We start from the raw sequence: 26209 nt of genomic DNA on the forward strand, positions 1-26209 counted from the left end.
CTTTTTGAAATTCCTGTGGTGAACTTAAAAAAACATTTTCTCCTTTTTGATTTTGTCCTGTATTTGTTCTTTGCTTCCTCTAACTGATATAGCTGTTATTGATATTTTATTTATTATGTTTTTCATTTCCAGAGTTCTTTCTTGTTCTATGTTTTTTTTTTCTTTTTGCATTAACTTTTCTGTGAATAAAAGATCTCTTATTTTCAAAACTATGACCAGTATGATTCTGGAAACAACCAGAATTAGAAGTTTGTGCTTGCTTACCACTCAACTGAAAACTTAGGAGACAAGAGTTCCTGGATGGAAACAGGCTTACTAAAACTGGCCAAGAGGAAAATAGAGGAGACATTTTTGTAATCTCAAATCTCTATGTTAGGAACATAAACAGCTTTATAGAATAAAAGGGACACAGAGGGGTAATGGGACAGGAAATCAATGTGTTAGGCATGGTCATCATCATCCAGATGTAGGTCTTCTTTCCTCTTCTCTGGTGTAAACCTTACAATGGCCTTTGACTATCCACCAGCAAAGCAAATTTTCATATTCTGCTCATTCCCATCTTCTGTGGTATCACCTCAAATTCCTCACAGATTTTAGGATCCTTGGAATGAGTTTGGTTTCTTGCTGAATATTCTTCTGCAGATATGTAGTTTGTTTTATTCACTATAAAATATTTACCATCCTTCATTCTACAGGTGTGGATTAACCAGTATTTTTTACCAGGTCCTGTTTGAACTCTGAAATATAATACTAGAAACAAACAAAAAGTGGTATTTCACAAAGACTGTATTTTGGGAAGAAAATACAGACAACAAATAGAGAAGATATAATAGGATATTTCAGTGCATGAGGGCATTATTGAGAAAAGTGAAATAGGAGAGGCTGATTCAAAGCTTCTTTTGAAGCCATTCATCTTCTATTCTGCCCTAAAACCATGTTCATTTTTCCATTTCAGATTTGTTTTTGTAATATTCTTTCCTGGCTCAATAGTTTTTAAATACTGATCCATTTAATTAAAATATTTTGTTTCTTTTATCATTCAAGTTTAGATTTCAAATTGTGTCAAACATCACAAGGTAGACCCCCATGATTAATTACACAAACCAGGTCATCCTATTACATACTCTGATATTACCTACCCTTGCCTATTATAGCACTCAGCACAGTTTATAATTATTTTCTTTTACTATTGCTTTATATCTGTTTTCTGCATCTTGATTATAAATTCCATGAATGTAGGGACCAGTTTCTGTATGGCTTGTTTGTATTATTTCCATATCATTACAGCTTAGCATAGTCCCTGGTACACTGTAGGTGTTAAATATCTGTGAAATAACCATATTGGGTAACACTTTACCCTGCACCCAAGGAAAATTCCAACAGCACAAAGTATTCATGAATCTTTTGAAATGCTGGGGAGAGAATTTTATCCCAGGTTGTTAATTTAAACAAGATAACTTCAAAAGCCTTTCCTAATCTCAGTATTTTGGCAACATGATCTTGGCCTAATCAGTTATCCTATATGGATCTTGGCTTCTGACACTGAAGTGACGGGTTCACTCAAAGTAATGTCTTTATTACTTCGAGCTCCTTGAATCATTGATGCTATGCCAGTAGTATAGGAAAAACTTAATGTAAAATACTGATGAAAACTTACTTATGTTTTTCTCCAATAGCTTACATTTATGAATGAAATGACATAATGATCTCTGATTTCATTAATTTTATTTTTCCTTCTTTTCTTTTGAATAGTACTACTGTTTTCATCCTGCTTATTTATCATGGAAATTGATTCCTAATTTTGAATAGGAATTTCCTGTTGTTGATCAGACACATGTGCACTCTAAAAGGACTGACTACACAAAAATACATTTATTCTATTACCATTAAATGTAATGTTGTAATTGAGAAAATATAATACTTTAGTCCTATACAAAAATCCAAGAAGCTAAATTAAATGTGATTTTAATAAGACATTGACTTACTTAGTTTCAAAGATTTGTACGTATAAATTCAGATTTTAAAAATTAATATAAATTTTACAGGGAATAACAAATAGCATTGGAAGATTCTGTGTTCTAGATTAATAAACACCTAAAACTCATATGCTTTTCAGAAAACAAAATATTTTGAATTTATATATCTCCTTAAATATGTCATAAAAGCCAAATGCAGCCTGCATTGTGACTAAAATTCTTCTGGTGTCATTCTTTACATGTTCTAAGCAACGATCTGTGGAATTTAATAACAACTTGCTAGTCATGTCGCAAATTTATTTTCTTGAGAATTTATAGGTAACTATTTTCATTAATTGAATCATGGATTTTATTCATATATGATAAATTTAACTTTTTCCTATTTTATTTAATACTTCTCTAATAAATTCTTGTGCTCTGAGATAGTGAAAAATTACTAGCATTATTTATCATACTTCCAAATTTTTATGTTTTTCCTTCATTAAAGTGTTTGGTGTTAAAAAGTCTTTCCATCTTTCCAAGAGAAATGACATAGAGTTAGCTCCTATAACTAAAAGAAGAAAAAACATATATAGTGGGCCATACAAGGTAGATATTCATTTCACAAACACATATTGAAGTTGCATTTGTCTTGTTATGGCAACTAGATGAAGACTGGAACCCAGACTCATTGCCTAGATTCTGCTCTTTTGTGCCTTACTGTCACTGGGTAGACAGAGCACAGTGACTACTGTGGTTTCTTCCATCATATCTGCTGCACAGGGAAAGTAGTGGAAGGCATGACCAGTTCTGACAGGCACAGCCTGGAGGTTGCCACAGTACTAACCTCAAGTCTACTGGCCTGTACCTAAAATATGGCTACAGTGGGCTGCAAGAGAGCCCCCAAACAATCTGTAACTGAACAACCATATAATAAGCTTAAACTTGTTTTACCAAAGAATAAAAAGAGAATGGGTAATGAAAAATTGTGGGAACTATCTGTCTCTGTCACAGTCACTCAAGCCTTATTTATTATTCAACACCTTACTTTTAAGACTTTTCTGACTCTCCTAAGCTCCTGATATTTTCTTTCACTGTCCCCCATAGCTCTCTGTTATATTTTGTCTATGCATATCTTTCTCCTTTAGAATAATGTCTTGAAGAATACTCCTTGAGTATTGCACATCTTTTCATTTGCAGTGTATAAGATATATTAATGGACAAAGAGATACATAAATTAATACCTTAGGAAGATATATGAAGTCAATACATTAAATAAGAGAACTACTAACCTGTCAGCAAAAAAATATAGAATAATTTACTTAGTTGTATGCAAAAATATAAAATAAATTGTGTTTTCATCTCATTTCTCAATCTAACATAAGTAGTTTTGGCATATACTTCCCAAATGATTCCTTTTGATATGCTTCACATATTAGTAGAGTATACATTTTAAAAATATTCACAGGTTTTATTTATTTTGTTTAAAGACAATTTTGTAATTTTAGTAACATTTTAATTCACATTAGAGTTCTGATTTATAAATGTTCATACTCTTTAAATTCTGTATAATTTATTTGTAAGGAATTACTTCATAAACTAGCAATCATTTCTACAAGTAAAGCATGTCAAAACCATAATAGAACAGAACAGGCTGAACTGAGCATAGTTAGATGTACTCTAAATGTCCTCTAAAAAGGATTTTATCATATTAAAATGTGTGTCTGAACACGAGCTTTCTCTAAGCAATGAAAGATTTGATTGGACAAAAAAGTTTAAACTTTCCCTGTACTGACATACAAATTATGCCACCAAACACTTAAAATATTCACTTTCAATCTGATATGATTAAGGAGGATTTTTGGAGCATGATTAAGTATAAACATAGTCTTAAATACTGTAATGTAAATTAATATTCTTATTTCATTAGATTCAAATGTGTATTATTTGTATGCGTAGTGGACTACTAATTGATACAGATTTTGTGAAACTCAATAGTAATATACCTTAAAGACATCCAATTTCACTATGACAACACTATTCACCTAGATTCATTAACTAGTTTTCTGGAAAAAAATCCTTGAGTATTCCAAGAATTTCATTGTCTCAAACCAGTGAACGACAAAAAAAGTGGTAAATTCTCCATTTTCACATATGTCCAATCTGTCTATTTCTTTCCATCCTCACTGGCAATAAATTTGTACAAATTTTTTATTTCTCTATTCTGTTTCTATTCTCTACATGAAAACAAATAATTCTTTTAAGATACAAATGATTTCCCCTTATCTTCTACTTTTGTCCATGAAATAGTTCACTAATCATCTCATAGAAACAAAAACTGCAAGCAAGGACCCAGATCCTCATTTTTAAGTAATGTTTTTAACCAATAAGGTTAGGGTTCCTTGGAAAAAGAGACGATTTCAGTGCTGTAAGATCTTTTGAATGTAATTGATTGAATCTTTGTTTAAAAACTTGGGAAAACATTCAACTTGGATCTACTAGAAGTTATTATTCCATCAACTCCCTACTCTGAATATTAGTGAGAGTTAAGTTTTGATAATACATTCAGATGGGGAAATATAGTGTTTCCCAAATGAGAAACAGAAACTCTTACAGAAGAATTTCATATTTTAGGTAAAGAATGATGGAGTTAGGAATTTACCCTTTGGAAAGTGTAATGAAATGTTTAATTCAGAATTATGATCATTAATATTTGCTAAAACTATTAAGTGAAAGATTTGAGGGGAAGCATACATTCCCATGATGCTAGAATGTTATCCCACTGATAATTTGTAGATTAAAAAAGAAAATCATACATTTTGAAAGGGGTCATCTGAGGTCCACATCTTATTCAACTGACCACTAAACATTGGAAATCAGGTGATATGACTTCCAATATGCTGCAATATGAGTACACATAGACCAGTTCCCTTCTAAATATTTCAAGTTTAACACAACCCCAGGAGAAGAAGAGGGTGCTTTTTTCTCTTAGAATTTGTTTTTGGTGCTGGGATTGAATCCATAGCCCTGTGAATGTGAGGCAAGCACTCTACCAACTCAGCTATATCCTCAGCTAAAACAGTCCAGAGTGTATAGAAAGAACATAAAGATTTGTAGCTTCAATGTGTTAAGTGGTGTTTATTTTTAGTAAAATAATAAGGGTGCTCCTTGAGACATTTTGCACACTAAAATGCATACATTAATTACTATAAAAAGGAAAACAGTTTGCATTTTTTATTTAATAACTTCGAATTTTGTAGAATTCTTTAGATATGATGAAGTCTTTATGTGTTGCAGAGTATATTTACACTTTAATATAGAAGGTCAAAAGTGAATAACTGAATAAAACACATAAATGTTTTGGGAATGAAATATGAACTCTGTTGTTCTAAAAATAAAGGCTGGACAAGCCAAAAATCTACCCAACATCCACATACACTCAACAACATAATACCTAACTAAGAAGAAAGAGAGAAGGAGAAAAAAACCCATAAACTTGACATTTTTTTAGTGCACAAAAAGAAATAATTTCCTTTCTGTTTGTTTTAGCCAATTATTCCAATTCTAAGTCCCAGATTGTTCTTTTCTATTTCATTTTTAAGTCACTGAAAAGAATCTGTAACTCACTAGCTGTCGTTATTAGAATAGAAATCTGTACACCTTAAAGAAGGTTTTTAAGAGTGTTTCTGTTGTTTCTTTCACCTTGCATAAAGGAAAACTATTATATACTTTATGACATTTTTAACCATTTTGTTTAGCAGTATATTATACGGCAGTAGGATATCCTAGCAAGTCAATCTGCATCTATCAAGCCTCTACTCAATACACTAGTCTAAGCATGCTTTCCAAATAAGCTCTGACATGACACTGACACTTTCTATTATCAGCAAGAGAGTTATTTTAATTCAAAATGACATAATCAATTGGAGAAGAACTTCTTGTACACAGAAAATAAGTTACTCCTTTCCTAGTAGAATGTGTTCCTGCATATCTTAAAAGTTTAAGTGTAATCTGATGCCTTCCATTCAGCTTTGATTAACCTTAGTCTTTTTTTAGTTTATTATATGTCGTGTTTTCTAGAAGCAGAATCTGTGGTGTAGTTAAACATACTAGCTATTTATTAGGGAGTAACCTAAGCTAGTATCAACCCCACCAGAAGGTAAAGGCATGAATGGGCAGAGGCTCAAATCCAGGTCTTGCAACATTCTTGACTGAACCTACATGACTAAACTGGTGCAGATTACCTGTCATGATTGTCCAAAATAGCTAGGACTTTATACTCTAACTCCATAAGACACTGGACATGAGTGTTCTGGGAAGGCATTTGCTCATCAAATCCCTCCTTGAATCAGGAGCTGGACAATATACTACCATGTGTACCATAGATTACAAATTTCATTCTTCATTGACAGTGTATTTAACTTATGTAGAATTGTGATACCAAAATTTGGCATATAGTATATAGAATTAAGTACTAGGTAGAAATATACATATTATAGTTAATGCATCCAGTTCCTACAATGAATCACATCACAATTGGATGTGAAAACTTTGAATCATTTTTTAAGTTATTGTAGTCTAATTTAACAAACTGTGGATTAAGAGAGGTTTCTTATAGTGGACTGAACAATAAAGAATTGTATAAAAATCACATTATAAGTTCATACTTTTTCAATCAATGTAGCTTTTTAGTTGAGGCCAAATTTTAAGATGAATTCGGAGTGTGATCTACTCCCTTTTATCTAGTAAAATTACTATTATTTTACTGCTCATTTTAGTGCCTTTTGTACTTCTTAATTCAATGTCCCTAATAAATGTGTCTGATGCACACAAATGACATGGATCATACAAAACAATGCAAAGCATGTTATGTGATTTGAGACTTTTGAAGTTATCTTCTTGGAAATTAAAGGGATATTTAATTTTCAAGAACGCAGTATGAAAGTAAATATCTTTAATTTTGAAGGTCTTACATGTCTCTGTGATCATTAGAAATTATGAATTGGAGTATATGAGAGTTGTCACTGTCTATAAAGTTCTTCATAGACTACTAAATTTTCAAAAGTTTGAAAAGAAAGAAACATTATGGATCCTAAGAGCCCTCTGGAAGAGAAGATAATGGGAAGATACCAAGAGACTTTTTCATAACTCTAGAGCATTTCACCCATGAGGACAACTAATGAGAAAGATCTTCTTCTCAAGATGCACTGCTTGAGTTAGTTAAATTAAATAATGGAAATAGATTGTGATTAAAAAGCCTTCCATTAATTTTAAATATATGTTCATTATTAATGAGTTAGTAGAAACATATGTGCCTTTATTAAAAATCAATTAATAGACATAATAGCTTAGATATTAGAGGGTGTTTTTTTAAAAAATATGGCAGAAAATTTTTTGAGACTCTTCCTACTGTGAGGGGGTCCCCTCTCTCTTTAACTGGGTGGACTTAAAAATGTTTTGACTAAGAAAAGAGAGTAGATGAATGAGATTTTTAAAGATGAAGTCAAAATTTTTTGTCAATGTTATATGTCTTCTGAATGCTTTCTCTGAAGTACTGGTACATGATGCAAGAAATTTTACTGTCCTTGGGGTAGCATAGTTTGAGGAAGCCCAAGCCACATGGAGAGGACTTAGGAGTCCAGATCAATGAGACCCAAGCTCTGGGTTACCCAAGACAAGGTGCCAAACATGCAAGTGAAAGAGCCTCAAAATGATTCGAGTCCCTTGAATGACCACTAGATAGTCAGATTTTCAAGCTGAGACTCTAAAATCTTAAATGGAAATAAGTCACCCCCACTGCACAAGCCTAAACTCTTGGCTTACAGGATCTCTAAGCATAGTAAAATGATTGTGGTTTTATACCCCTAAATTAGGGGATGGTGTTACATATCACTAGGTAACTTAGAATTCTCTGGTACTACAATTATATGAACTGATCCTCTCTCAATAAAAAGAAAAAAGAAAGGAAGGCCATGATACATTCTTAACCTCCAAACTTGCATGGTTCCCTAATTATAAGATGTCACAGTCAAAGCCATTGTAAATCCTAGTAATTTTTGTATGTAAATCAATGCTATTTGATGCAAACTAACTTTACTTTCAAATGTTCTGTGCCATGTTTATTTAAAAGCAAGAAACTTTGTTCTTTTAGGTAATTTTTCCATATTAAACATACACCAAATTTTTTATATATGCTTAATCAAAACCAGTCCAAAAAAGGCATGCTTTTCTTAGCAGGAATTTAGCCAAAAATGCTTAATAATTATTTGCAAGTACTGGGTTGCATATTGCCTGGAAGGATAATCTGTAGGCTTCAGAACTTGACTTTCGGTGTGTTCCATTGTTTCAATAAGCTTTCTATTGAATGAAAGTAGACACTCACTAAATCCGTTTTCAGGGTAATAGCTTACAGTATTCCTCTAAATAAGAGCATTTCTCCTTGTGTTAAAAAAAAATACTTCCTGACTTAGCATTTTCTTTTTTGTTTTCTTAGACTTACAATTTACTGGCTATAAGCAAAATTCCCATAAGGACTTATCCAGGGGAAAGAAAGGAAAAATATATTAAAAAGTTGCAACATATATTCAAGCCCTTAGTAATTTTCGAATTTTTATTAAAAGTTTACCAATAGTTGCATGTTTTTACAAGCCTGAAATAATGTATTGACATACTCTCTGTTCAATCCTTAAATGGCATTAGTTTTTAGCCTCTATTAATAGCATGTTTTATAAAAAGTCACAGGGTCCTGGATGCAATGGCACACACTTATAATCCTAGCAGCTCAGGAAGCTGAGGCAGGAGAATCACAAGTTCAAAGTCAGCCTCAGCAAAAGTGGGACACTAAGCAACTCAGGGAGACCCTGACTCTAAATAAAATACAAAATAGGGCTGGGGGTATAGCTCAGTGGTCAAGTGCCCCTGAGTTCAACACCCAGTACGCCTCCCAAAAAAATGCCACGGAGTATTTGTGATATTATGCACAGTCCATACACTATCAGAGACAGAATGAAACTTTGTGGTCTAATTCAAACAACTTATGTAATACACTGGACTGTAATTCTGTCAGTAATGATGGTACCGCCTCATCCGTCTTAAAAAGAAGTTGCTTGAATCTTTCCAATGGAATGGTTTTCTGCACAGTCAAACTCAACTCATCTGGGCAGCTTGGATTTTACAATAGAAAATCTGCCTTGTAGATGTTAGAGAGTTAATTGCAGCACAACTAAAATATTGATATTTTCCCATAAATTTTTAAATTCAGAGCAGAAAAACTAGCAAGATGCTAAACATAAATAAACATCTGCATCTATGCTAAAAGGATTCATTTAATATTATCACAGGGAGATTTCCTATCAGTTTATAGTTATTTGTATTTCTTTTTCAGTAGTTGACAATTTGTGCTGTATTCTGATATCATAAAATTGCCTTTGTCAAATCTTATTACAGAGAGATGGACATCGACCAGAAGGCCAGTTTTTACTAGTTTATTTCCCTTCTTAAATCTTTAGGTTAGTAAAAATTTAAGGAGAAATATGGCATGAATATTGCAGGTAGCATTGGAGGAAAAGTGTTATATAGTCCTATGAAGAGAGAATATAAAATAGGTCTGATGGGACATATCAGAAAGCCGAGACATAAAGCAAACATACATTCCCCTTTTGAGATTTTATTGATATTCAGGACCTAAAATCTCTATGATGCTATATGAGAGTCCTTCACGGATTACAAGGTGTTAGGGGCAAATTCTTCAGAGACAAGGGCATGAAATGACTACATTACAGCAATTGAAGATATTATGTGTTCCCAGCCACAACAACTTGAACAGCTCAGCTGAAAAAAAAAAAAGTTATAATTCCCTGGAATTTGTCATAGAGTAAATGAATAAACAGACATTATTATGCCAAGTATAAGAAAATGGAAATGACACAAAATGCAAATGTTTGATGCCAGAAAATCAGTAGGGCACTAATTTTTATTGTGCTGTTAGGCTGCTGTGCTTTCCTATTAAAAGCACAAGGCTTTTAAGAAGATTAACACAACTTGCTGCTTTTTCATCCAAATAATATTATACATTTTAATAGCTAAATATCCACTCTTCAAGCCCTGAGAATTAAAACAAGAATTTCTTTGTCTCATATCTGATGGAGTGATGGGTTTGAAAACTCAAATTCAGTCAGAACTCAGCAAGTAAAAGTTGAAGATGCATCAAGTTCACCTGTATTAGCTGCTTTGAATGCTTTTAAAACATTAGCAAAACTTTTTTCCAAGTAAGGAGCATATAAAATTTGTATTTCTAATTTCTAAGTATAAACGTGTATTTAATAGAAGAGAATAGTGATGAATTTTATAATTTTAGAACTTAGATCATGTGTCTGACAAGAACAACCTAGATGATAGGAAAAACCTACACAGAATGTTTAACATGGTAAGTCTTGTAATTTCACTGTAAACAAAACAAAACTTATAGTTTGTAAAGAGAAGACCATTAGATAACTAAATTAAAAAAAATAGGCAAAGAGAAAATCGACTATTTCAAATTACAAATTCAATTAAACATTGTTACTTTGATCTTCTACAGTGTGACAGGATAACAGGGAGCTAATTTAGTAAGGATAGGCAGAGACTCCTTACTGAGAAGATGATATTCCAACTGTGACCCCCAAAATGAGTGATAACCGGATTCAAAAAGCCTGCAGGAGAGAAAGTTCAGGAGTGGCCTGAGTGTCTGCAAAGACTAAGGTTGCCAAAGTGGGTCAGTGCGAGCTAAAGGAGGAGAAAAAGTGCTTTGTCATTGTTTTACTTGGAGAGGCAATTTCTTACAAAAGGATAAAAGAGTCTGAATGAATCATAGCTCAGTAATTAAAAGGGAACACAATATTATTTTATGATCACAGAGCAGTGGGGTCTGTGACATCTGGTTTGAGAGTATGCGAGGACATAAATATTTATCTCAGTTTGGAACCATGTGACCAGCAGCATGGCCCTGACAGATGTGTGGCAATATCCTTAAAATCTTCCTGTCTGAAATGCTCTATGAACTACAAGTTTACAACAAGTGAGTCAAGCTGACTAGGTGCATGCAGTCATTCAGTTAATCATTCTCTAATATTAAATGCATACCTGTTCGTCAGACCCCTTTTCTGCCTGCAAGTAGGGACACAGGTAAAGAGCCCATTACCAGAAGAGCTACTGAGGCATCAAGATTGACAAGGAAGAGCTGGACTGGGGGACTGGGGCCTAGAAGGCTAACTGCAGAGAGCAAGGCTTAGGGTACAGTAATAGTCCATAGCTGAAAAAACAGCAGATCTGATCTCTGACTCCTGGTACATAAAAGCCCTTTTCTTCTCTCCCCTCTCTTCACTTCCCTTACCCTCTTTCTTTCTTCCTCCCCTCCCCTCTCCTTTCCTCTCCTCTCCTCTCCTTTCCCTCTCTGTCTTTATCTCCCTCCCTCCCTCTCTCTTTCTCTCCTTCTTCTTTCCCTGTTTCATCTTTTCTTGGTTATTGCATTCTTGCCTGTCTATATGGTTCTTTCTGTATCTCTTTTGTTTTTATTTGATATTTTATCAGATTAGTTCACCATTACCCTTAGCCGTCTTCCCTTTTGTAAATTGTACTTTCCATAAAATGTCTTTTTATGGAGCATAAAGGGTGAATGTTTCCTCTATGGACTCAAATCCATAAGCCTATAGAAACACTGAAATGTTGAGCTGCCAAAAGGGACATCCATACATGAATAAGAGTCGTGGAGAAAAACAATGGATTGGAGCTCAGATCTTCACTGAATAGTTACGGAAACAGGATGCAGATTGATGAGATGATTTTGTCAAGGTGGCAAAGGATCTAAGTTTCTAGAAAAGAGAATTGAGAAGAGATGACATGAAAGTCAAACCCTGAGGTGAGATCACCTATTTGTCTCCTGTTCCGATATTTCTTGAGAGTCATGGACACGAAGAGGTGTCCTCAAAAAAGCAGCCAGGCTTAAATTATGGCTATAAGTGACTGAAAAACAACAGAAGGAAATGACACGCCCAAAAGCACGGATCCTACAGTTCAGACAAATGCAGCAAGATACAGAATTTGAATGCTATTGAAATACAAGGGTTCACAGGCCAGGAAACTTAAAAGTTGAGGGTGAAAATTGTGGAAAGGATTACAAAATGCCTGGGGCAGACACTTTGGAATTTTAACCACAGCAGCACCTTTGCAGATTGCTATAAATAATTCAAAGGAAGAGACAAGCAGAAACTTTCAGCAGTGAGCATTATTTAAAGGTTTAAGCAACAGTTGCCATTCAGTAATATAAGACTACAAAAAAAAATCTATGTTCAGAAATTCTGGGAGAAATCAGGATATCTGTATTCTGTGACACATGGGATTTTCTTAGAGACCATAGTAACTTCTAGCTGTCCATAAAATCTCATTTTTGTCTTCTTCCCTTGTAATGAAGAGCTAAAATTGTACATAGCCTATGTTTTCCAGTTTTCTGGCACTTATATGTTGTCATATTATTAAGGGCAAAACAACGTATGAATATGGTAATTAAATTATTAAATATATATGTGTGTCTATATCAATATCTATACCTAGAGAGAGAGGGGGGGAGGGGAGAGAGAGAGAGTATCTGGGTTCCTTCATGAATTCAACAAACCATATTAAGTCCTACTATGTACCAAGATTATTTCAGACATTTATTAGTGAATAAAAGAAAGAAAGATCAAAACCTTCATAGAATTTATATTCCAGATGGAAGAGGAAGATAATATGGGAAAAATGTTCCCATCAAAGGGAAGGGCATTTGTGGGCAGCCACTCCTGAGCTATTTAGCATCATCCCTCAATGTTGAGCCAAGGAGATTTTGGTCTGGCATTGCATACTATTTTGTGGCCCATCCCACTTAATGGATTATGCAATGCACTTGACCTCAGTCTTCACTGGGGCTGCTCTAGTAGGTCCAGAATTGGGCATGACCCATTGGGCCTGGACAGCCCACCTCGTGCCTTATTTGGCAAAGAACATTCTATGGATAATCTTTGAAGTTTCCCCATACATACATAATAAAGCAAACACAGGTTCCTGCTCTCTCTCTCTTCCCACTGTGGAAACTGGACCCCTAAGGTCTTAGAGACATCTACCTCCCACTTTCCAAAATTACTCTCTGGGTAGTGTGGTTTCTTCAATGTTTCTTTTCCTTAGCTTAATTTCACAGCCAGCTCACCCCATGTAGAGGAAACCTAAATTCCATTGCAGGCATGACAAATGGGGGAGAGGCATTATTCCAGCATATGCCTGGCACAATTGAAGAACAGATAAGAAGCCAGGGAGCCCAAAGCACAGCAGAAGAAGGCACAATTGTCCATGATGAAGACTAGATTATACAGCAACCACTGCAGAACTGTAGATTTTAAAGGACCAAGTTGATTTAAATTTGATTTTTATCACCAATGATGTTATAATAAATAAATTTGTGCATTTCCCCTTCGTGTGTATACTAGAATCTTTGTAATTCCATACTTACACTTCTAGGAAAAAGGATTATGCTTTTGTAAATTTAGTAGAAATCACCAAAAATACCTCCCAATGGAGGTTTAATCATTTCACACTATAAATAATAAATGGGTATCCACTGAATTTTTATTTTTATTTCTGTTGTCTTTTTCTGGCATAAGTGTTTATTATTGCTTTTCTATGGAAGTCCTTATTTTTGCTTTTTGCTATTTTCTGTGGTTGTTGTTATATTAGATAAAAGAGATTTGAACAAGTTCACGCACAGATAGAAAAGGTTCCTGGTTAAGAGCCTGGATAGTCTAGAAGAATATGAGCTCATTAATAATGTGAAGTCCTCAAAATTTGAGATCACTACTCATGAATGGAGAAGCAAACATAGGTCTGACACTCATAAAAGAACTTTTCTATTTTAAGGGAAAGAACAGATGTATATAGATGCAGATAGATTTGTTGGTTCACGGAAGCTGAAATTGGACTTTACTTCTTGATGGATTCTCTTTGTGAAGTCAAGGGCTACATGATTTATTGAGAATAAAGGGGATTGTGAAAAAAAGGGAAGTAAGTGCAGAAGATAAAATACCACTTGTAGGGAATGAGAAAGAACATTGCTTAGTGAAACACAATTCAATTGAAATCACTGTTAGAACACCAATCAAACAGGTGACCATGAATGTGTAGTGTCACCAGTTGGCTCAGTTGTGTGATTTTTTTTCAGCAGTCTCAGAAGTCCATGTACAGACAAAGAGAACACAGGCAGCAGGATTTATTCAAGGATAGATGCTTGCAGGACAGGTGGGATGAAAAGACAAGGTCAAGGTTGTTTAGAATTTCTTCAGGGAGAGAAAACTTGAAGTATGCAACTGTGAAATATAAGACAGAAAGAAAAAAAATGCAATCCAAAAACTACAGAAAAATGCATCTTCCTTCCTTTTAGCTCTTGATAGCATAACCCAAATCAAGATATGTATCATCATAGCATTGCCTGTGTTATATTAGGTAGAAAAATGTTTTAAATAATTAACTTTTTAATGGCAGGTTAAGATTATGTATTTATTGTGTGAAACATGATGTTTAGAAGTACATTGTGGAATAGCTACTTGAGCTAATTGATGCATGCCTTATTCTACTCACCATTTATTTTTGTTGTTTGTTTGTTTTGGTGATAATCTGCTGAAAGCATGCAAAATACATTATCTTTGTGGTTTTAAAGAATGTAATACTTTATTAATTATAGTTTCTATATTGCAGGATAGATCTTTTGAACTTATTCCTCCCATCTAACTAAAGTTTTCTATCCCTTGACCAACATCTCGCACCCATCTCAAATTCTACTATTCTAGTCTATCCACCATGCTACTTTCTGCTTCTATAAGTTCAATTTTTAAAAATTCCACATATAATCATGATTATGTTGCTAAGAGCCATAGCCCAGTAGGAATGATGCATGGCATCTTTGGTTGAAAGGTGATGCCAGCAAGCCATTGAGATGATAATGATTATGTTAAGATCTGCTTTCAATTGGATATTAGACCCCTGCTGTCGCCTTAGCCTGCTACTTTGGAGCTCTTGGGACTCCCAGAGAGTTCTCATTGGTTGGGGAAGTGCGGTAGGAGGGATTTCCTGTTGGTGTGTATGTCCTGGGAGAACGCTGCGTGCGTGGTTCATGAGAGATTTGGAAATAAAGTTTGTTCCTGCTTGAGTGGCTCGGGATTTTTGTGCCCAGCCAGACTGAGGCATTATGTGGCTTTGTCTTCTGTGCCTGGTTTATTTCATTTAACATAATGTACAGTTCACCATGTTGTTATAACAAATTTTGACAGCTATCTTTAAGTAACAAAATTATGGACTATAACCAAAATGGATTTTGTTTTTCATTTCCACACCTCCTTAAAATATTACCATGAAGAGCAATCTGTCTCTCTTACTTTTCTTGGAATCCCTGAACATTGCTAATCATTATCAGAGAACAAAACAAGATTCTTCTTTTAAGTCAAAGCCTCAGTTCAGCAAATAATGAGCACCCTAAGTATGACTATATTTTCCTAACAAGATAGAATTTGATGTGTATGGAGATGTCACATCTTCCCACAAAGACAAAGGTAGTAACAATATTCCAGACAATGAAGTGGTTCTTTGGACAAGGTTTAAATTAAAACAATAGTTTCTTGACTCTAAAGTTGCCTAATACCATATACTTAATTGTAATTAAATTATCATGTATGTTATATCACCAATTCTTCTGCCCAGCAATATTTAGTTCAAATACTTGTCTGAAGGGTGGTTACTCTGTCTTGCTGACCACTAATGCAAGCATTACCCGGTGTGAACTTGAAATAAATAAACTTAGAAAATTCTGTCTAGATTACATGCCTAGCCCAGATGTGCCTAGACCCTGGAAAGAGAATAAGTATGCGTTCCGAAGTGTTGATTTTTTATATTATTTCCCTGAGACTGCTATGAAAATTCACCGCACACAGTAATTTAAAAAGACAGAAACTACTTCTTCCACAGTTGGAAGCAAGAGGCCTGAAATCAAAGTGTTGGCCAGACCATGACAACATGATCTGAAGGATCTGGAAAGAGTTTCTTCTTGCCTCTTCTGGCTTCTGGAGATTTCAAGTAATTCTTGATGTGACTTGGCTTCTAGATGCATTACATCAATTTCTGTCTGTGATTTCACATAGCCTTCTCCTCTCCTAGTCTCTGTGTTCAAATTTCCTTTTCTTACAATAAAACCAGTCCTGTTGGATTTAGTGTTCACCATAATCCATTATGAATTCATATTGATTAGATGGCACCAGCAAAAATGATATAAATAAGGTCACATTCTAAGATTCTGGGGAGATATCAAATTTGAAGCGACACAATTCAACATAGTATAGTTCTCCCTCAGGCATAGTGTCACAGATAAAGTCTCTACCTAACAACATGTACATGGTCATGGCAAAATGAATTCTACTAAGGAGTTTGGGAGGTATTTCCTTCATAAGAATTAGCTTAATATTATCTCATATTTGATTTGAAGTGTTCACATTTATTTACTTTATTGCTACCTTAAAAGCCTCCTATTAAATATCCCAGTACAAGCATATACGCCTACCTAATAATAAATTTGCAACCATATTGAGAAAACAAATCTGTATAAAATGACTATGATGTAAGTAAACACATAAGTTATAATCAGTAATATAGCCAACTACTATACAAAAATGTTTCAAGGACAGAGTATGTATTGTATGTTATGTAGCTAAGGAAAATGATGAAGCAAAGGGTTATCCAACTCTATAAATATACTAAAAATCACTGAATTATACATATTATATAATTAATTTTATAATATGCAAATTCAATAAAGCTGTTTTTAAAATAATATAAAAATTGTCAGTTGACATGAGTTTAATGGAAGCCCAAACTTTGCAGTGAATTCTACTCTAAGATATTGTCAAGAAGTTAAAAAGCATAAGTTAAAAATTGCAAATTAGTCTTAAGATGGTGTGGGTGTGAAATTCCTATACATGGCATTTTTGTTCATATTTAAAATGTAAAATTATTGAGAAAATTATTTATTATTTGATTTCATGCAAATACTAACAGATTTATATCAACTAAATAAGATGAATTTTTTTCTCAATTCACATAAACCATAAACTGAAGGGAAAACTTTTGACTCCTCAAATTATCAATGATAAGTAGCCTAATTCTTCACAGGACATAGACTGAAACTACATTTTGCTTCCATCAAGAGAACACATTACTACTTAGTTGTGAAGAGATACAGGCAGAATAGGGAGGGCATTGTTATTACGTTGTAATCTTCCTTAACATCTCTATAAATCATCTAGTGAGGAAAGAGATGCAAGCTAATGAAACTTAAATCACAATAAATTGTCAAGTGTTTTAGCACCAATTAGTACAGAAATGATAAAAAGAGACCTTCAGTGATTAAAGGGCAACCACAAAATGAGACTCCACTTGGAAAACATAATGTGGTTGGCATGTAGCCCTTGGGAGTAAAAACAAAAATGTGTAATTGTTTTTAAGGTCACCATTCTAAAGATAAGTAAAGGATCTTTAAGGAAACTTACCAAATAATTAATTTCGGCAATATTGATTTCAATGTTGATTTTACTATTTTTACTTGGTTTTGTTTTAAATTATTAAATAGAATAACTTTTTCTCCCTGGAAAATTTATGGAGTTCATGGGAAAAGGACAGCTCACTATTTGTCCTTTGGATTAAATATTTATTTTCTGAAATATAACAGAAATTTGAATAGGTGAAGAAAGAGAATTTTAAAAATTAATGAAAAAAAGAAATTGGAAAGGATAACTAGTATTGTACTTAATGATCATTAGTCATCAAGTAAATTAAAATACAAATATTTGATGAAATCTTTACAGTCAGTTTGTCCTATGATGATGGGTCCAGAGAAGTCTTTTAACTGGTATATCACCTCAGAAATTGAGGTTTTATTAGTTCACTAAACAATTTCTAATGGTTTTACAAACTATTCAGAGTGGATACAGATTTGAATTTTATCATTTTATCTCTAGTTACTAAAAATGGTGCTAATTATTATTTGACATTCAGAAAGAAAGTAATAAATGTAAGCCAGAATGGGAAGATTTTAGCAATAGGAGCTCAACAGATCACTCTTACATGAAAAAGAATAAACGCCTTTTCATGTCATTATTTCAATGTGATTTTAGTCATTAGCTTTAGGAAGAGCTTCAAAAACTAAATTTTATATGAATTTATCACATTTTGTCATAATCACATAAAGAACTAGTTTTAAGACAGAAGTTACATTTTCATGTCAAAATTGTATATCTGCAATTACCAATTTCATGCCTACATGTCTGAGATGACAAGCTTCAAGAATAACTTTTAAAACATCCAATGATAAAAAATGAAAATATATATGAAATGTGTCATTTTTCTCTTTTAGATATTTTATATTTGCTATGTACAGAAAAGTAACAACTTTATAAAAATTACAACGTTAACACTTTATCCTTACAATACTAGTGACTAACTTTTAGAAATCTAAAAATAATACTCTTATAGAAAATTATTACAAAGTAAAGAGTAAGATAAATTTATCTTTCAGGAGTCAGTATCAAGAATATACATAGTTTAGTTATTTGAACCAAATGCTGAGTACATTTTTGTTTGTTGGTTTTAGATACAGGGGATTGAATCCAGGAGTGCTTTGCCAATGAGCTACATCACCAGTTCTTTTTATTTTTATTTCAAGACAGGGTCTCACTAAATTACTTATGGCCTCACTAAGTTGATGAGGCTGGCCAGAATCTTTGTAACCCTCCTGCCTCAGCCTCCTGAGCTGTTAGGATTACAAGTTGCACTAAAGCGCCCAGCCTAAACACTGAGTATTTTGTAAAGTGAGAAATATTTTACTCTAATCAAACCTCCTCCCTCCCGTAAAATACTAAAATCATAGACAAGGCAAGCATGTTTTGAACAATGTTAGAGCAATCAATTATATTTCTAAATTTCATAATTTCATTTAGAAAAATACAATAGTGCAATGCCTGTGTATTATTAAAGCAAATAACCGCTATTTGGAAATCAACCCATGCTGGGCCTGAGTCACATCAACTTCCACATCCTCTGAATATCATTACCAACTTTGAAGTTGGTAGCACAAGAGCAAAGAAGAAAGAAAATCAGAATAAATAGCAATGAATTTTTCAAAGGCAGATAGTCACCTGTGTTTATAAACATTCACCTAAAATTATACCTGGCGATACAATGAATTTTATAAGCTGAAATTACTTTTGTATAACAATTGAACTTTGAATGATGTCTGTTGTGCACATTTAGAACTTTAAAACTTCATCTATGATTTTGACTTAATAACTAAATCTTAGGCAGAAACATATCTTGACCCTAAATTTTCATTTTGTTCTATTTATTGTATTTCAACATTTAGAATTTTACCTTGTCCATAGTAACAAAAAAAATGTGTTCTGGTTTAACCTTTTACTTTTTTCTTGAAAAGCAGACATTTTTCAACTTGTCATAAGATATGCTTTCCCTTCACTTTCATGTATGATGAGATAATTACTCTCAATGCATAGAACAGTCATTACCCCCAAGTTCACATTGGCATAAATTCTTATCATCATATATAAAATAAAAGGCCTGTTTTACGCTGGAAATAAAAAGAGGCTATTGATCTCACAATGGAATGGAGTGTGGAAATAAGAACTACTTCAGCCTAAGGTTATTTGACATCTTTCTCAAATGAATTTGCTGCTTTCTCATGGGTCCTGAAAATTTTACAAAGCCTTGATGTTTAAAATTAACTCTTTGAACTAACCCCAAATTGTACTTTTCATCAATTTGTGCCCATTCTAATTCAAATAACAATGGGCCTCTTACTGAATCACTGGTAGAGAGGTCCCAATTACCAACATTCTTCCTGGTATAAATAGGTCATCTTTGTATATATTTCAATATATATATATATATATATATATATATATATATATATATGAAGGGAACATAGGAGAGATTCTGTCCCTTCTAATCCTACCTAAGGTGTATGTTAGGGGGATTTTTCTAGACAATTTTTTAAAAATAAATAATTTAAGTATAAATTTATTTCCAAATATGATCTGAGCATAATTATTTAAATAGTTACACATGAATGTATGTCATACCATGATAAAAATTCCTCATTCAAAAGTGCATAATGATTTTATGACAAAAATAATAATAAATTTTGTTTTATTGATAATTTAGTTGCCATATCCCAGGTACTGTCCTGTTTTAAGGCATATGATTCCTGTAGCTTCTGTAGCTTCTCCATGAGGTAATCATTGCTGTCTTAATAAATGGTTACCAATCATATTAGCCTAAATTATGATGCAGTAATAAGCAAACAAAAGTGGCCCAAATTTAAGAAGATTAAGATGATAAATGCTTACTTCTTGCACACAAAATTTCCACTGTGGATTTAATGTCTTTTTAAAGCAACTCCTTTGGCACAGTCTTGCAAGTGTTCTGAGTGAATGAAAGCTTACAGCACTGAGGGGCACAATTAGCCTAACGTAGTTGGTTGTAGCATGGCCTGCTTTTCTCGTCAGCAAACCTGTTCCTTTTCTTACTAAACACACAGCTTGATAAAATTTCCCAACTCTCTTTGTTGCCTTGTGAATAGATTTCAACAACAATATTTGACTCATGGTGATCGGTTTTATTCTCAGCCTTAGGCCATAGAATATTCCCATACATAATTCCCCAGCATGTTAGTCAGTTTTGTGTCATGGTGAACAAAATATCTTAGAAAAACAATTTAAAAGAAAAGATTTATTTTAGCTCCATGGTTTCAGAGGTTTTAGCCCATGGTCAGATGGCCGCAAGGCTGAAACATCATGGTGGAAGGGTAAGGCAGAGTAAAGCTGCTCGTGACAGGGGGAGGCAGAGAAAGAGAAGGATACAGGGACCAGGACAACATACAGTCCTCAAGGGCACTCACAAGGACCCACTTCCTTCAACAGCTACCACCTTCCACAGCCCCTCCCAGTTGTCTATTCAGCTATCAACGGATTAATCCAATAATGAGGTCAGAGTTCTCATGATCTAATCACTTCTCCAAAGCCCCACCTCTAAACACTATTTTTGAGACCAAACCTTCAGCACATGAGCCTTTGGGGGAAAATCTAGGTCAAAACATAGTACCCAGGTTCTTTACCCTTCTACCATCATCAATGGGGACTCATCCATATGGTAAACATGGACTGGACCCAATATGGAAAAAGTGTAGTTCCCTGATTCACTTCTTAGAGGATGTTGCTACAATGAGGAACATCTATTAGAAACACTATGACAATTTTTATAGTATAGCTTGTTGTTTCATCAATTCTAAAATATACCTTGCTCTTTTTTTTTTAAGTTTCAAACTTTGAAATTAGGAATCATTCCATCAATAGTGTCTGAACAGTAACTATTAGCACTTTCTTTCTTCATTAAAAAGTAATCTTAGTTATCATATTGAATAGTGTCTTAGAAATGATGAAATATGGCAACCCACAGGTCATCTTGATTTCTAAATCCATAATTCTTTTGCGACATATATTATCCATCCCTTTCAATAATGGACTAAATTGTACAAAATAACATCGTTCATGGTATTATAAGTTATTGCCAAGCTTCATTTCGGAGTGTTTCTTCCTTTTTTTTTTTAAGAGAGAGTGAGAGAGAATTTTTTAATATTTATTTTTTTTAGTTTTCGGCGGACACAACATCTTTGTTTGTATGTGGTGCTGAGGATCCAACCCAGGGCGCACGCATGCCAGGCGAGCGCGCTACCGCTTGATCCACTTCCAGCCCTCTTCTTTCTTGTTCAACATTTGACCTGGAAAAGCATGAACATTATCTTTTCCAATTGCACTCCCAGTGTTGACAAAAGTTGCTTTCTTAAAATGTATATTTTGCTATTTAGAAAATATAAAATCATGAAAAAAATTGATAATATTCCACACATTTTTCAGACAGGAAGACTTAATTGGCCAGAGACAAAACAAGATGTGTGTACACTTATATACACAAGGTTCAAGCACACATCATAGAAAAAGGCCACACAAAAGATAGAATCAAAATGATACTAATTATAATGTTATATTCCATGTATGTATGTCAAAATACACTCTACCATTGTTTATACCTAAAATGAATGAATTTAAAAAATGACCACTTGTTAAACTCAGCTAATTTTACCATTGCAGTAGCAGCATAGTTCGGACTATAGGCTTTTATTGCTATCTCTGTAAAGCACCAGCTTTGTGAACATGGGGGTAGTATTTGAGTCCCCTGAATGTAGTTTACTCATCTGTAAAATTTCAATAACACTTAATCTTTAAAATTCTTATGAGAATTTAATATGACATATAAATAATTAGTGTCCAGTAAATGCTAGATCCATCCACCCATCCTCTTTAATTTACAGGATTTTCAATTGAACTTTTACATTTATCTGATTTATGACTTAAATAGATGAAAGTAAATGCAAAATTAGCTACAATCTCATATTGCTTGCTTCAGTGAAAAAGCGAAAGCAAAATTAAACCTTTTCCAGTATGCCTCATTAGTTCAATAAAATCTAATTTTCTCTAATTTCTTTCACTTCCTCTGGGAAAGAACAAGTGATTGTTGAAATTCATAGTCAGATTCCATAATATTTTCCTACCGCTGTTGATAAGTACTTTGTAAGACAGAACCTAAATTTGAGTCTGCTTTCAAACCAAAGTGAGAGAAAGGTGATGGTGTTATTTTGAGTGAAAAAATGACACAAATGCCATTTACTCATTTGTGAAATTGTCTCAAAATTTTTCAACTCTCACAAAGACATTAGGTATATTCTCATATCTATAGAGAGAGGCCAAACCAATTCCCCAGTGGTAGCTAGGCTTCTATTTTTCCTAAATGGAGAAAAGTGAACTACTGGGTTGGGTGTTGAAACATCTGTGAGAATTATCCCTACTTTTTATGGATTAGCAGAGTGTTATGGATTGAGTGTGTGTGTTCTCCCAAATGCATATGTTGAAAGCCTAATCTCCAATGTGATGGTAGTAGAGGAGTCCTAGAGAACATCCTCATCTCTCCACTGTGAAAACACTCTGAGCAGAGGAAGGTCTAAGAACCTGAAGCAGGTCCTGACCAGATGCTGAATACATTAGAGCTTTGACCTTGAACTTGGTAGCCTCCAGAATTTTGAGAATCAATTTCTGCTTTTTATAAGCTACTCTGTTTATGGTATTCTTTTGTAGTAACCTGAAGTAACACACAGGTAAAACTAAAATGTCCATTTTGCAATCCATTTGCTACAGTGGTATTTTCTCAGAAAGCTGCCAGTTTGCAGTACCTCAGGTCCTAAAATACACACGTGCTAAGAAATTTAGAGCGTGAATTTTTTTTTTCATAATTTTCCACTTTTTCCTCTGCACATCTGGATCCAGAGAAAAAGATGTAGTTATGTGCTCTCTATGATTTAGGAGCAAAACAATGATTATAATGAGTTCCTGCATTAAGAAAGAGCACTGATTTAGAGAACTATATAGGCAACCCTATGAATTTTTAACAATATTTGAAGCAGAAAGCATTAGAAAAAGATGGAAATGGCAATGAATTCATTAGAGGAGAATTTGGGAGCATTATCAATTATTAAAGGAAATGAGACTGACTGAAGAGATAAACATTGGTCTTACCATTTTAAAGTAAAATTTATTGAAATATATGTGTATGTGAAAAGTAACAACTGTATACATCAATGGATTTTTAAAACTAAACAGACCTGTGTACTGATAGATCAAGAAATGCAACATTATCAAATCCTACATTACCTCCTCAGATGCATTTTCTCCACCAAAACACACCATTTTAACCTCTATTTTCACTTAATATTGCCAGTTTTTCATCTTCTTTTAAATAACATTGTATAGTTTGTTTCATTTATTTAGGCTTCAATGGCTTAAAATTCTATTTAGCGATTAATCCGTGTTATTATGCAGTAGTTTCCCTTTTCACTGTCTTGTAATATTTAACTAAATGAATATGTAATATCATTATTCATTCTTATTCATAATAATTAGGATTGTTTCCAATTTGTGAACATTCCAAGAGTACAGCCATAAATATTCTTATACATCGTTTGTGATGAACATATATGCCTAGCTCTTGAGAAGCATATTTAGGAATAGATTTCTTTTTTTTAAATTTGTTCTAATTATGTCTATATAAAAACAGGGTGTATTTTGGTTCACTGTACACAAATGGAACACAACTTCTTATTTCTCTGGTTTTACATGATGTAGCATCGCACCATATGTGCACTCATACATATACCTAGGGTAATGATGTCCATCACATTCCACCATCTTTCCTGCCCCTGTGGCCCCTCTTCTCCCCACCTTTGCTTAATCAAAGTTCCTCCATTCTAAGGAATATATTTCTAATCATAATATATGTGTATGTTTAGACTAACATATATAAATAACTCTCCAAAATATATCACTTTATCCATAAACTAGAAGATTATGAGAATTCTTAGCAAAAATTAGTGATTTTATTTTTTAAAATTGTATCCAATTATATGAATATATGGGAATACATTTTATTACATTTTATTTTGTTTTTCCCTCACTATTAATGACTTTACAATATCAAATCTTTAAAACTAGTATGTGGTGCATGCTTCCATTTATTAATGTCTTTTAAATTTTCCCTAAGAAAATTTGTGGATTCCTATGCTGATATTTTGCAAATAATTTTTGAGATATATTCTTAAATATTCATGATTTTTAATAATGTTCCAAATGATAGTTTTTTATTTGAGCTTTTGTTCTCTATTCCCCTTGTATCCAAATATTTTGCTAAATTCCCTGATAAATGCTTACAGTTTATCAGTATATTCTCTGCTTTCTAAGAACACAATCATGTCATATATGAATATTGACAATTGTTTCTTCTTTTTCAATTCTTGTACCTTGTATTTATGTCCACTCTGGATAAAATCATCTATAAATCATTTAATAACAGTGGTGAGAGTAGGCATAGTTAATTTGTTTTTGTCCAATCTCACAGGAAAAATGTGTTAAAGTCCAATAAACAATTATATTTTTCTTAATTTTGATAAATACACTAACCAGGTTAAGTCATTTGTTAGGTCCAATATACTATTTATTTTTAAAATATGAATACTATTGCATTATATTTTCTTATATATAGAGATGTCATATTTTTCCTCCAATACTTGTACCATTGTTGTTAATTTTTGATCACTTACTCAACATATTCTTTGATGTAATACATCTGAAGAAGTTATGCTGTGTGAACATATTTTATATATTACTAGATTCCATTTGCTTTTTTTAATTTTTATTCATGAGAGAGATTTAAATCAAATTTTATTTAGAAGAATTTATCTGATTTTGGTTTTAAGGTTTTGCTGGCCTCATAAGATAGAAAGTGTTCTCTGTTTATCTACTCAATAAATAACTAAATATTAGTTCTATTGATCTATATTCCAACTCAAGAAACTGGATTTCAAAGTATTTATTCAGTGTTATATCAGATCTCTTAAATCTGCTGATACATGTTTTGATGCTCTGCCAATATCAGGTTTGGTAAATGTTTCAAGCACACTTGGAAGTAATACACATTCTGTGGTCATTATTTTTGGTACCTGCATGTCAGTTAGGTACATTTTTTGAAAGTCATTTTGTTTTATTCTCTGTGTATTTACTGATATTCTGCCAGCCTTTTCTATTACTAAGATAGATGTATTAAAAGTTTCACAACACAAGAAAGACAGTGGAACAAATCTGACTTAACTTTCTTATTTACACATATAATAACACCACAGTGAATATCCACAACATGCACAACCACAAGACTGGGATTCTAATTAAAATAAGATGTATTCCATGTTTGTAAAAATATGTCAAAATACACTCTATTGTCCTGTATAATTAAAAATAAAAAATAAAAATAAATATAATGGATGGAGACGTAGCTCAGTGGTTAAGCACGGTTGGGCTCAATCATGGGTACTAATAAATAAATAAATAAAGTTTCCCAACATTTTTGTGTTAGTGTTTATTTATTTTTAATATCTACAAAATTTTACTGTACATGGTATGAACCTGTTATTATATACATAAAAATTTAAAATTGATGATCCTCCTTAAAATATTGACCTTACTAGCATGTTATAAACCCCTTTT

Source organism: Callospermophilus lateralis, unplaced genomic scaffold (genome assembly GCF_048772815.1).
Source record: "Callospermophilus lateralis isolate mCalLat2 unplaced genomic scaffold, mCalLat2.hap1 Scaffold_123, whole genome shotgun sequence".
NCBI classification, from domain to species: domain Eukaryota; kingdom Metazoa; phylum Chordata; class Mammalia; order Rodentia; family Sciuridae; genus Callospermophilus; species Callospermophilus lateralis.